The sequence below is a fragment of the Euprymna scolopes genome, chromosome 32, assembly GCF_053919585.1.
Source record: "Euprymna scolopes isolate OS-2025 chromosome 32, ASM5391958v1, whole genome shotgun sequence".
NCBI classification, from domain to species: Eukaryota; Metazoa; Mollusca; class Cephalopoda; order Sepiida; family Sepiolidae; genus Euprymna; species Euprymna scolopes.
This window is the reverse complement of record NC_136513.1, coordinates 26,911,797-26,925,307: the sequence shown is the minus strand read 5'-3', so window position 1 is coordinate 26,925,307 and position 13,511 is coordinate 26,911,797.

The window sequence follows — 13,511 nt, the reverse complement described above, 5'->3', positions numbered from 1 at the left end:
TGGTTCTCGGTTGAGTAATTGTGTCTTACTGAGCCGGATATATACGCAAGAGTCAAAACAATGCTAAGAATACTTTTTCATAGCCCTAGTAACTCAGTACGATTACTGGTCCTCAATATGACCTTAAACTATATCCAGTGGTGTCACCTCAGCTTGGGAGCTTTAGAGAGTGTGGAACCGCCCTTTATTACCATTGCTCCCAGGTCCACTCTGACCCGGAGTGATAGTGCCTGTTAAGGTCTAAACTATGGGTTAAATAGAAACCGACTTGAAAACAACACATATATTCTATTTTAAAAAATCCTCAAAATCTTTGGATTCGAAATTAAATAACTCGAATATAGTTGATAGGTCGTAAAGCAAATACAACCAACCAGTACGATTACTTTGCCAATCATAATAAATTTACTCCCCGAGACGTAAAAACCGCTTTAGATGTAGAATGAATAGAATATGCATCTCTATCTATATAAGAGCCAGATACGTCCAAGGATGGAATACTGTTGCCACATATGGACAGGAGCTGCTAGAAAAGACTTGTCCTGCCTTGATAGGGTTCAAAATAGACTTTGTGGCCTGGTGGGAGATGCCCTTTTCTCTTCGCTGCAACCTCTATCTCACAGAAGAGATGTTGCGAGTTTGTCTCTGCTTTATCGTTATTTTCATGGAAAGTGTTCGACTGAGCTTCAATCTATGGCTCCCTCTCGCCAAACATTCACAAGAAACACTAGACTAGCTGAAAACATTATCAATAATTTTCCCCACTCTTTATCTGTGCCTAAACCTAAACATAGATTTCATGATCAAAGCTTCTTGCTTAGAACTGCACGCCTGTGTTATTGTCTTCCGTTTTCCTGCTTTCCAGCTGTCTATAATATGGTTGTCTTCAAGTCCAACGTGAACAAGTTTCTGATGAGCCGTTCCACTTAAGTTAACAAATTTACCGAACTTCCATTACTATTGATTACTATATTGTCCCTTTGACTACTCTACACTCTTTAACCCTTTTCCTTGAGTGGGCGATCGGCCTTGATATGTGGTGACGCTTATGTAAAAAAATAAAAAATAAAAACCAGGAAACTGCGAATAAACCGTAAGAATCTATAAAAACAAACATGAACGGAATTTCATACGGACATATCATAGGGGCATACAAGAGATAAATGATAATCATCCACCTCATTACTTTTGCGACGAGTTGCGCTTTAGTTTCTATCTCCTCAATGTGTTCGCAGAAATTGGCTCATTTCGGTGATAGTTTAACTGGCTGGCCAGGGCGATCTTTCTGGATAATCATGACGAGTTGAGTAAATATATTGCTTCTTGGGTTAAACAGCCTGACCGAGAAATGCCAACAGTTCTACTCCGGGTATTTTTTTTAAGCTAGAGTGCTTCTCTTTTAGGAGAGATAGCTTGACTTTACCTCCCCCATTCCGATTTTTGCCACATCCCTTTCGCAGTAGAAAGGAAGTAAATGACAGCATTCACGATTACTCCATGGAATAACAGTAGATAATTAAATAGATCGGTTATATTGTTTACCTTATTAAATATTGTTTTTATGAGATTTGTCTTGATTAATTTAATAGCCGTAAGCGTATTTATTAATAACAATAAAGGTTTAATTAACAATCGAAAGAACGAAGCGAAATATATGTTTGTAATGTGTCGTGTGTGTGGGTATATATATATATATATATATATATATATATATATATATATATATATATATATATATAGTGTTCTAACTTTCTGTGTCATATTCTGCATTTATATACATATGTATATATATATATATATGGGTGTGTGTGTGGGTGTATATACTAATACATATATATATATACATACATATATATATATATATATATATATATATATATATACATATACACATAATTTCTATTACGTTTCTATTCCACCGCGTACTGTCATCAATTTAATTAATGCCATAATGTTACCTCATTGTCCTAGGCTTAGTTAATTACTTGGGCATTTTCCTAATTTGTAGTCACGCCTATATCAATTATGTAACTAAATTAATGTTCAAGAAAAAAAAACTCGAGACGATTATTACGAAATGCATTGTAAACGCTTCAAGAGAGAAAAATACAAAACCCCTAACACTACCCAATCCTGAATTATCTAAATGCATATTAACATTTATCGCTTATTCATTTTCTCATATTAATGTTGAAACATATAACATTGAAAGAGATGAATTAAGTGATTCGTATGATAAAGTTATGTTTTTTATTTCTATTATTAACTAGGCAACCATTGTAAGTAACATCTCAGTTGAAATACATATGCACAAGTGTTGTACGAATAATGAGTTTTCATATTGTTTAACTAAAATAACTTTAATGTTGAAAGATTACGAAAATGGAAGTGGCTTTACTAAAACGAGCGACGATTTTGTGTTTAAGAATTTATTTTCTATATAGTCCTATCACTTCTAATACATGTTTGCCAGATTTTTTATAACTCTGTCGCAAACTCCGGTACGCGATTTGTCACTCACATCTTATCGCAAGTCTGAAATCGACAATGCAATCTCCTTACTGTCCTAACGTCAAATAGATAGGCTTCATGACCGTTCGCATACGACACCGAATGTTGATCAGTTAAGATTGTTTCTATACGGAGGAAATCAATGAGTTATACCTGCTTCTGACGCACGTTTATGGCAGGTTTTGTTTCTAAGAATTTATCTCTGTCAATATCTACAGCAGGGATTAACCATTCAGGTTGTTAATGCATAAGTTAAATCATCATAAAAAGTTTGTAATTCCCATCTGATACATACTGGTTTAACAATATATAAAGCAGTTACTTTGGAATGCCTGTGTAAACCTCAGTGAGCCTAGCCATCTTCAGGATCAAGTTCTCCCTAAGCCCCTCAGTAAAGTTTCGGTTTTTGTCTATGTCCTCGGTCGTTTTACTTTCTTGTGGTACAATCGATCCTTATTTTCTGAAAGTGTAGGGTCGTGTTCTTATATATAAAATACGCGATATTAGTCGAGTGCTGTACGAACATAACAGTACAGCCAGTAAAGTAAGCTGCAGGAAAAAAGGAAATCGAAGTCTAGCGGTTTGATGGAACAAACTATTAGAGTAGAAACCTTTCTGGCATTTAGGGACCACGACAATGAAAGAGCCTGATTTTGTTGCTAAGCGAGTTTGTCGAGGATATATAAGTAGATGTGTCATAAGTGAATAGAGTTCATCAGTTAAAAAATGTATTAAATATATGTGACTTATCCTACGCTCGACAATGTGTATCGACCTAGAAATCACGGCTCTATTCCGCTAGTAATGTAATATTTTCAATGGCTGAAACACAACCCATGAGCTTTATATTAAGAATCTTGTTATTGATCCCATCAGTAACATGACGCATTGTTCCTCCGCTTGTCAAGGGGCAAAGTATGTTGATGTTGATAACGAATTCAATGGAGCACTATTCAAAAAACAACAACGGTGAATGCACTTTGATGCATGACGACTTATAAAGAAGAATCGCAGATCGTTGTCACTTATATTACTGTCATCATTGTTGAAAACAAAGCAATACTATGGCGTCATTTGTCTCATGCTTGACAGAGAAAAAAACACTAATAACAATTGACACCGTTTATAAAGAATTGTGTTCATTTTATGGGAACATCTTGCACATAAATATTCATATGAAACCTTGGATATTTACAAGTCGATTAAACATTATCATCGACACTCAGCTGAGAGGGGACACCCCTTCTACTATATTCGTCGAGTATTAGTAAAGAAACATTTTGATCGTGAAAAGAAGCCATAAAAACAGTGAGCAAGTAGAATGAGAAAAACCTTGGTACAGCTTGTGTTTTGAATATATCTGGATAGACTACGTATGTAGTTGGGTAAAACGGAATCGTAATTCGTCGATGTGGAGAAACACATTGAATATGAATAAAACGTTATATGTTTAATTCTATCGTAGTACGAATCTATAAAAGCACATGCTGATAAGGCTGCGCGTACGATAATATAAATTTCTCATTTCTCTCTTTCTTTCCCTCTCTTTTTCTTTCTCTCTGTCTTTAGAAAGCAAATTGCTGCATTGATTACAGGTGACTAATTAGTTTACTAAGGAATGATAACAATATTAAAATATTAAATAAGATGTTTTTATATAGTTTTAAAGGTTAAAAACTTCCAAGACACACACACACACACACACACACACACATATATATATATATATATATATATATATATATATATATATATATATATAATCCATTCTAGACAATAGTTAAGGCAACATGATGTGAGCCATGAATAGGACGAAACATTTGAAGTCTCATAATGGGAAAAAAATAACAATAATAAGTTATATTAATATTATTGATGATAATAATAATAATAAAAAATAATAATAATAATACAAATAAAAAACTAATAATGTTAATGATAATAATAATAATAACAATAATAATAATACTAATAAAAAACTAATAATGTTAATGATGATAATAATAATAATAATAATAATGGTTATAATATAATTATTATTAATAATAATACTACTACTACTACTACTACTACTACTACTAATAATAATAATAATAATAATAACCTAGAACTGGGATCTTGGGGAAGCTTAGTGCCACTCAAATTCCAGTATAAACCAATGACCACTGCCAGCGAGAAATCAATGGTAAGAGGATGTTGCGATGATGCAAATCTATTTGCAAATGCTATCGAAGGAGGAGGAGAAAGGTGGACGTCTGGGAGACTTGTTGTCACTCAGCTTCCAGAGAACACCACAGGTCTCCAATCAGATCGTTTGCTGACTGGTGTGAAAGCTGCATGTGGGCCAACAACAACAACAACAATAATAATAATAATAATAATAATAATAATAATAATAATAATAATAATAATAATAATAATACCACCACCACCAAATAGGATCGTCAACGTATTTAGAAATGCGATAAGAACATAGAGACTGGAATTGGCAGCTGATGGATAACACATAACAGAAATCAACATACCAAGAGGTATCTTCCAAGGAGATTCGCTATCACCATTACTGTGCATCATAGCTATGATGCCCCTGAACAACATACTGAGAAATGACCAAGCAGGATATAAGTTATCTAATACGGAGGAATAAATGAACACCCTGATGTACATTGACGATCTGAAACTTTTCGTTAGGACCAAAAATGAACTAGAGGCATTAATAAATACAACCAAGATTTTCAGCCAGGATATCGAAATGGAGTTTAGTATGGAAAAATGCGCACTACTTGTTATAAGAAAGGGAAAACTTGAGACTACAGAAGGCATGGAACTATCCCATCAAACGGAGACGAGGGCACTAGGAGAACAAGATGCCTATAAATACCTAGCTTTACTGGAAGCAGACAGCATCAAAGCAACAGAAATGAAAGAAAGAATTGGAAACAAATACATCAGGAGAAAAAGAAAACTCCTCGAAATCAAATTGTACAGCATCAACTTTATGAAAGTCATAATTACATGGACAGTGCGATTAGTAAGATATTCTGGGTCGTTCATAGGGTGGACTAAAGAATAACTAAGACAGCTCGATCAGAAGACCATTAAACTCATGACCATGCACACCCCACTACATCCGAAAGACAATGTTGACCGACCTTACGTAAAAGGGGAACACGGCGGGAGGAAGGTTGATAGTATAGAAGACTGTGTGAATGACAGCAAAAAATAACTAGAAAAATACATAATGAAAAACACTAAAGGAATAATCATAGCAGCGAGGGACCCTGAAAAAATAATACAACAGAAAACAGAGAGACAAAGTGTTACAAGAAAAAGAACCCTTTTCTTGTAAGTAAGAAAAACATTAGATCAATCGAGATTCGAACCTTGTCAGCAAGTTTTCAGAAATAGCGTCAGAAATGGAATGTAAAATTTCGCATTGTTAAATTTTTTCATGAAATAGTAGATATGTTTGAGTAAAAGGAATTTTGGATGTTCAATTCTTTTCTATGAAAACCATTTTAAAACAAGGTCAGTTAGAAAGAACGAACAATAGCAAATTAAAGTCGAAAAATAGGTTAGTAAGAATTCTTTGTCTGAAGACATGTGCGAACAACGCATGTTCAGGTCACGTGGATTGATCATGGCAGAAATGAATTCTCAATATAGGAGCTACAGTCGAAGATGAATTAGACAGACGGGAAGCAGAGTTGGAGGCGAAGATAGAAGACAGAGCTGACATTGGTCAGAAGAGGGTTCCTTTGGAAGCGAGGAAGAAAGTTTTAATCATGTAGTAGACTTTGAACTCCTGGATGGCAACATCATTGCGACCGGTCGAATGTAATAAAAGAACACATCATATTTTGTAACGTCGTCTTGTGTCATCTTTCTGCCAAATTGAAGGTAATATGTAATTATCTTTATATGAACATTGTCTCCCTCATATAAAGAGGTTTGTGTATAACTCATCTAAGAACTGTCCTCCTCTCGATCTAAGTAATGACTGTCACTTCTTCTCTGTGTTTAAGACCTGATCACTACCTCTCTCCTCTCTACAATATATGTCATAAATCCACATACTGTAAAATGTGTAAATGTCTTTCCTTCCCCTCATCAATATGCACTTTGTATATCTTCGAAAAAAAAGCCGCACCTATGCAACAAAAGGATAAGACGAGAACAGAAAAGTCGGGAGAGGAATAGCTACACAGAAGATTCATAAAGATGATAAAAATGAAAATAACGAAACCACATAGACATGGATCCGAAAGGTACACACAAGCCGAGGAACTGCATTCCTAATAACTGCAACACAATACAATGCGAGAGGAACCAACCACATCAATGCAAAAATCGACAAAACAAAAGGAAACAGCAAATGCAGACTCTATGGACAAAGAAACGAAACGATAAATTACATATTAAGTGAGTGCAGCAAACTGGCATTAAATGGAATACAAACACACATGCCAAGTGGGAAGGGTAGTACCTTGGAAATCATGCAAACAACTGCATCTTGAACGCACATACAAATGGTACAACAAAAGCCGGAAACAGTCCTTGAAAACGAGAATAACAAAGTCCTATGGGATATGGGCATACAAAATGCTACACGCATCCAAGCAAGAAGTCCGGATGTCGTAATAATTAAACAGAAAGAAAAATCCCATCGAATCGTAGTATTTGCTATTTTAGCTAACCACATGGTGAATATCAAAGAAAAGGAGATATGGATCACATACAAAGAGCAAGGCAGAGAGCTGAAAAGGATATGGAAGATGAAGAAAATCAAATGATACTTATAATAGTAGGAGCACTAGGAACACTCCCGGAAAACTTTTATAAAAAAAATGGGAGAAATTGGAATCAAAGAAATGACTGGAAAAATACAACGAACAACAATAATGAACACAGCTGAAATATTAAGAAAACCCTAGAATGGCGAAACTAACACACAGTAGTAACAAGCGCGTGTCAGACAAAATGCTGCAAAGGCAAAACATGAAACACTACATGGAACCTAGAACACTGAAACCGGATATCTCTAAGTTATCTAACCCAACCCAACCCCCATTCCCATGTTGCCACATCTCTGCGGGACCAAATAACCAAACAGAGTCAAGATCAGACTTCAGCCTAATAAGTACGTAGAAAAGTAGTACCTTGGGAGGCTTATTGCCACTCAAATTTCAACAAAACATTAAAAAAAAAACGATCCCAATGAGAAATCAATGGCAAGCAGATTTTGGGATAATGCCAATTTATGTGCAAATGTTATCGAAAGAGGCGGAGAGTGCTGGGACTCTGGAGAGACTTGTTATCACTCAGCTTCCAGGGAAAACCACTGACTGTTTTCAGGGAGATATTTTGAAGACCTGTGTAATAGCTCCTTGTGAGCCAATAATAATAATAATAATAATAATAATAATAATAATAATAATAATAATAATAATAATAATAATATACAGAAATACAAATGTAATGTAAACACCCATATTGCTGCTTATTTCTCTACTTAGGATGGACCTGTAGATGATGTTTTCATTAATAAGAATCCCTTAATGCAATGAGCTCTGTAAGCGGTTTAATCAAATTATAAAAGAAAATTATGGTTAGAATCGAAATAATATAAGTAGTAATATAAGTAGTGGTAGTAGTAGTAACGAAAGCAGAAAAGATGAATAATAATAATAATAATAATAATAATAATAATAATAATAATAATAATAATAATAATAATAATAATATGATGATGATGATGATGATGATCAAAATAGGCTTTATCATTGTATAAGTAAAGGAAAACTATGTAGATTGTAAAAATTGTTACAGAGATTGATTTCGTCATAATCTATAAAGTTTTATATTCTTTATCAATAATTTTTTGTGTTTTTTTTATGAGGGAGGAGTTATTTCATCGCGTTACAAGTCTGTCGTGACAAGCAAGTTCCTTAGATTTAAAGGCTTGCAACATTTACTCTTAGGATATTTAATGTAACTATTTCCTAAGAAATTGAAGGAATAAAAACGAGATATGTAACCGACAAAATTTCACATAAGTTGCCAGAGAAGGTTGTGGGGAACTTACGAGAAACACGCGATGAATTTATTGTCAACAACGATACGCATGTCTTCGAAGGGCATGTGGCTTAAAGTATTTGATAAAAAATAGTTTTTCAGTTGCACTACTGTGGAGGATGTAGGTTCAATAATGTTAGGAACGACCTTGAAAATGCATTTGCGATTTATTTAGAACGTTTACCAAATTATGATTGGCGGAATGAGGACATGCCAACACCATTGTTTAAATAAAGAGGCACGTTCAAAATTCTGTGAAAAGTTTCGAGTTTTTGTGAAATATTTCTCAAGTTCGATAATATGCACGTGAAGAATGTCAGAGATTATCATGTGTAAATAGCTCTCAAAATATATAGGGCAAATTAATCGCTCTATTTATAGACTAGAACATTTAGATGTATAAACTAAAATGGTTTCTTTATTATCGAATAGATATTATGCTTCCCGTCGAATTTGTTTCTGTACAGATGAGCGTCCATATCGCTTGACTTGTCAATAAGCACGTTGGTTAAAATATCAATTGCCCTTATTTTGGAGCATATGGTTTAAAGGTCAAAGTGCAATAAATCTATTGGAAAATACTTCCATTCAGTTTATCATCGAGATTAAAATTTTCCGAATGTGATTTAGGAACATTGAAAGCAAAACTCTATGCAAAATGTAAACTGTATCAGGTGAAATAATTTTAGTTCTCATAACGTGGAATGATGCGTATACCATATAAAAAAGTAAAGTCGGGAGAAGATTTTAGAATTTACATTCATGCTAAAGCGGATGGTATGTAGTAACCGACATGTTAGAATATAGTCATATTTTCCGAATAGCTAGGTGATTTTTTTTTTATATAAGAATTTAACAGTGTTTATAATTTTATCTTATTTGAATTCTTTCAAGGCTTTCAAGGTGAATGGTGGGTTTGATGAAAGTGTTTCTTTTGGACAAAGTGGATTCACACTTTACATACCAAGTGCGTGTTAACTATTTTCATACCTCGACTTGTGTGTAATATGGTGTCAGGCAAGAAAAAAATCAATTAAAGTAGTAATAACACTGTTCACATTAAACTCCATTAGAATCAGCAACTTATTTTTCAGGTGATCAAACAATAGCAACATTTGTTTGTTCAGTTTTACTTTAGTGTATTTTTCCCCGAAATCAAGAGGCTCGGAATTGAGAATAGAGGAAATACGTGGTTCCTTCAACATATTTCAGACTCGTACAGGGATAACACATTTTTGTTGATACTTAAAAATGTGTATGTTATTGCTAATCATCTTATAGATTACTGAACCATTTGTATAATGTAAGGTTCAAATCGACAGGAGTAAATGGAATGTACTTTACTAAAGCCTGATTGTCACAGCTGGTGAATTTAAAAAAAATGCAATCTTAACGTGATGCCATTTTAGAAGAATGGCATGCAATAAAATTCTGTTAAACACTTGGGACAGTAACCTGTAGGATGCTTCAGACTGCTTTTAAATAATCTTGTATACATCAAACATTATTTTTAGAGTCGCATTAGTGAGTAAAGCAAGATAATGAGTGTTTGAGAAAAGATAAGAGGTGCGGGAGGAGAAAAGTAGTAGAAAAATCAGAGTTGATTGGTCAAAAAAAGTATTTCATGGATTTATTGTGTCTATAATGAAAATAAGTGCATATTTTGATGTAATAAGTTGGATTGTACACACTATCATTCGACAGGAACAGAAGATGCGAAAGATTCATGCAAAGTTTGTCCACATAGTGCCCATGAATGATCAGAAAGAAAGATATTGCCATGACAGCAGAGAGAGGGTCGAGCTGATCGAGTCAGAGTCTGCTGTCCAGACCTTATTCTCTGAGACTTTGGTTATTCACTAAGCCCCCAAAAAGCCTAAGAGGTTCTCGTTATTAGACAATTAGGGAAATAATGGTAAACTCCCAGACGAACGCCAAGCTCTTGTACCATAAAGACGTAAATACCTCAGACAAATCTGACAAGACCAAAATCACATCCCTACAGAGTAGACACTTGCATATTAAAATGCCTTCTACTTTAATAATTTCTTCTCGAGAACTTATAAACTTTGGAACTCCATTCTGATTTCCTGCTTTCTCAACTGCACTGGGATCCTGGATATGACCTAAAACTATATCCGATGGTGAGGCCCCACCTTGCGGGCCTTGGGGAGTGTGGAACCACCCTTTAATTGCCATTGCTCCCAGGTCCACTCTGACCCGGAGTGGTAGTACCTGTTAGGATCCCAACTATGGGTTAAATAGAATCTGACTTCAAAAATAAATATACTACATTAAAAATCGTTCCTCAAAATAACTAGATTCGGCATTAAATAACCTGATAAAGGTTGATATGCCGTAAAACAACCAAACAACCAATCAACTGCACTGGCATGCAAAAGTCCAAGAGTTATATGAACAGGCATCTCTGTACTATACCACTACATATAATCCTTGCAAATTGTGTCCCCGCTAGTAACCCCTACCTCAAAGTGGTACTGTGTCTTGTTTCAGGTAAAAAAAAATGAAAGAGGTGTTCAGGATCGTCATTGACAGACTCACAGAGAAGAACTTCCTTGGCGGCTTCCAGATTGTGTTGGAACGGTATAACAAGTACATTGCAGCCGGAGGAGGATACATTGAAGGTTACTAGATTATCATGTGTGTACTATTAATAGAATTTTCCATACAATAAAATTCTAGAAAGTTATTGAGGAACCTCGTAATTGTTTAATCAAATACATTTTACATACATTTTTGTATTTTTAATAGCTTTCTTATATAAAGAATCTGAGTATTACATAAATACAACAAGTCCTACATCGTTTTTTTATGTGCAAACTGGCGGACCCCATTTTATCAAAGATTGTGTTTGCCACCCAGCTTTGCGAGGTCATAAAATACGTGTAATATGTATTTTAATTCATACAGACTTGTATTTATTATTATGGAATGGATTTTCTATGTATTATTATATCGTTTCAATGTGTAGAATGGATTAAAACGGGATTAAAATAATAAATTGCATGTCATCAACAAGAAGGTAAACCAAAACATGAAGCTTGTAAGCCTTATCTGTCAGCAATTGAGCTAAGTCCATATGCATATCAAACTACTAAAAATGAACATAGTCAAACGAATGAATGCACAAAAATTAATAAAGGCAAAAATGTACATTTTCACATGTGTAGAAGATAAAAATTATGCCAACATAAACCTATAAATTTCCATTTTACTGGCCAAAACTAAATCCTATTTGATTCACTGATCCGACACTCCTAAAACTGTAGTTTCAAGTCCATGATCCCAAAATGTGTAAAGTAGCGTGCCAGGATATTTTCAGCGCACACGCAGGCAAGGTCAAGTTTACGAAAATATTGGTAGATTGTGTTTAACAGACATAAATCCATTACAAACACAAGGTACAGTGCTGGCAAAAAGAAAGTCCGCACTTGTAAGTTTTCAAAAACTGAAAATTTAAGCTAAACTTTATATAACAAGGTTCACGCAGAGGGTAGTTTCCTTGTGCGAGATTATCTTGGCAAACAAATGTTTTGAGAGATCCTAGACACTAAAATACTTCAGTACATTAGATATGTACATACTTTACCTTGAATAGTCATTAAAATATGATCATCGCTTTTGTATTATCACTTTAAAAAATCAATTAGATGTTTTAACAGAAGGGTCCTGTGATGACTGGTAGTTAAATCTAAGTCGTCATAAAATTAATGATGATTACTTTAACCTATTGCCGACAAGTATAAGAAATAAAATAAATATTATAGATAAATGTTTAAAAATATATATTATGGATATAAGAAAAAAATTATACAAGCGAAATAAAGCATTGCTTCACAAGAAGATAATAAAATATAAACCGTAGCGGAAAACAAAAATTTATCAAAGAAGTAAAGATGAGAATTCTCGAAAAATAACCGATTATGACCGTAAAATAAATTTGTAGCTGGCCAAGTTCAAGACACGGAATTTGGTAAATCCATTCACCCACCACTGTCAAGTGAAGCTAAGTGATGGGTGGTGTGCTTAAATAGAGAACGGAAAAGATTGACGGAAGGAAAAGACGTAGAAGAGACACAAACAATGCGAGAGAGAGCGAGAGAGAGAGAGACAGACAGACAGAGACAGAGACAGATTCAATTCTTCTCGCGAAACGTACCGGAGATTTGTCCATTGAAGTCTACTTTGTAAAATACGAGGTGGGCTGACGAGCCGACTAGAGAAAGGAGAAAAGGGGATACAGGTATAGCGAATGTTAGCATGCGGTGGTCGAGAAATGCACTAGAGATTATAGACTTTGGTACGATGTTCGCCCAACCGGGAGATTAGTGGTCGAAGAATAATTCTGTCTTTATCTCGGAAAAGTTATTCGGACAAGGAACCCTAACTCAGATCTGATTTTTGAAATGACGTCAATCACTTCGAATCCAAAGACGAAGTGACGCCAAGAACATTTAATATGTCTCGCATATTCTATATGTCTCTATCTATACATGTATAAATATATTTATGTGTGTGTGTGTGTATACGAACATATGACAGAAATAATATGTACAAATATATGTGAATGCACCTGGATATGAGGTTTCATATATAAATAATCAGGTAGGAAGAATCAGGAAGAAGGGTTTTAAGATCGTCATTTTATCGATCTGAAAGACACTTTAAATAATAACTACATAAGTGTATTTATTTATAACCAGCCGTGAGATAAACAAAGTTTTACCCGTAATTCTCTCTATATCTATCTGTCTATCAATCCATCTACTTATATATCTATCTATATGCCAATCCATCTATGCCTATCTTTCTCTTTTTCTCTCTCTCTCTTTCTTTCTCTCTCTATGTATATATATATATATATATATATATATATATATATATATATATATATATATATACAT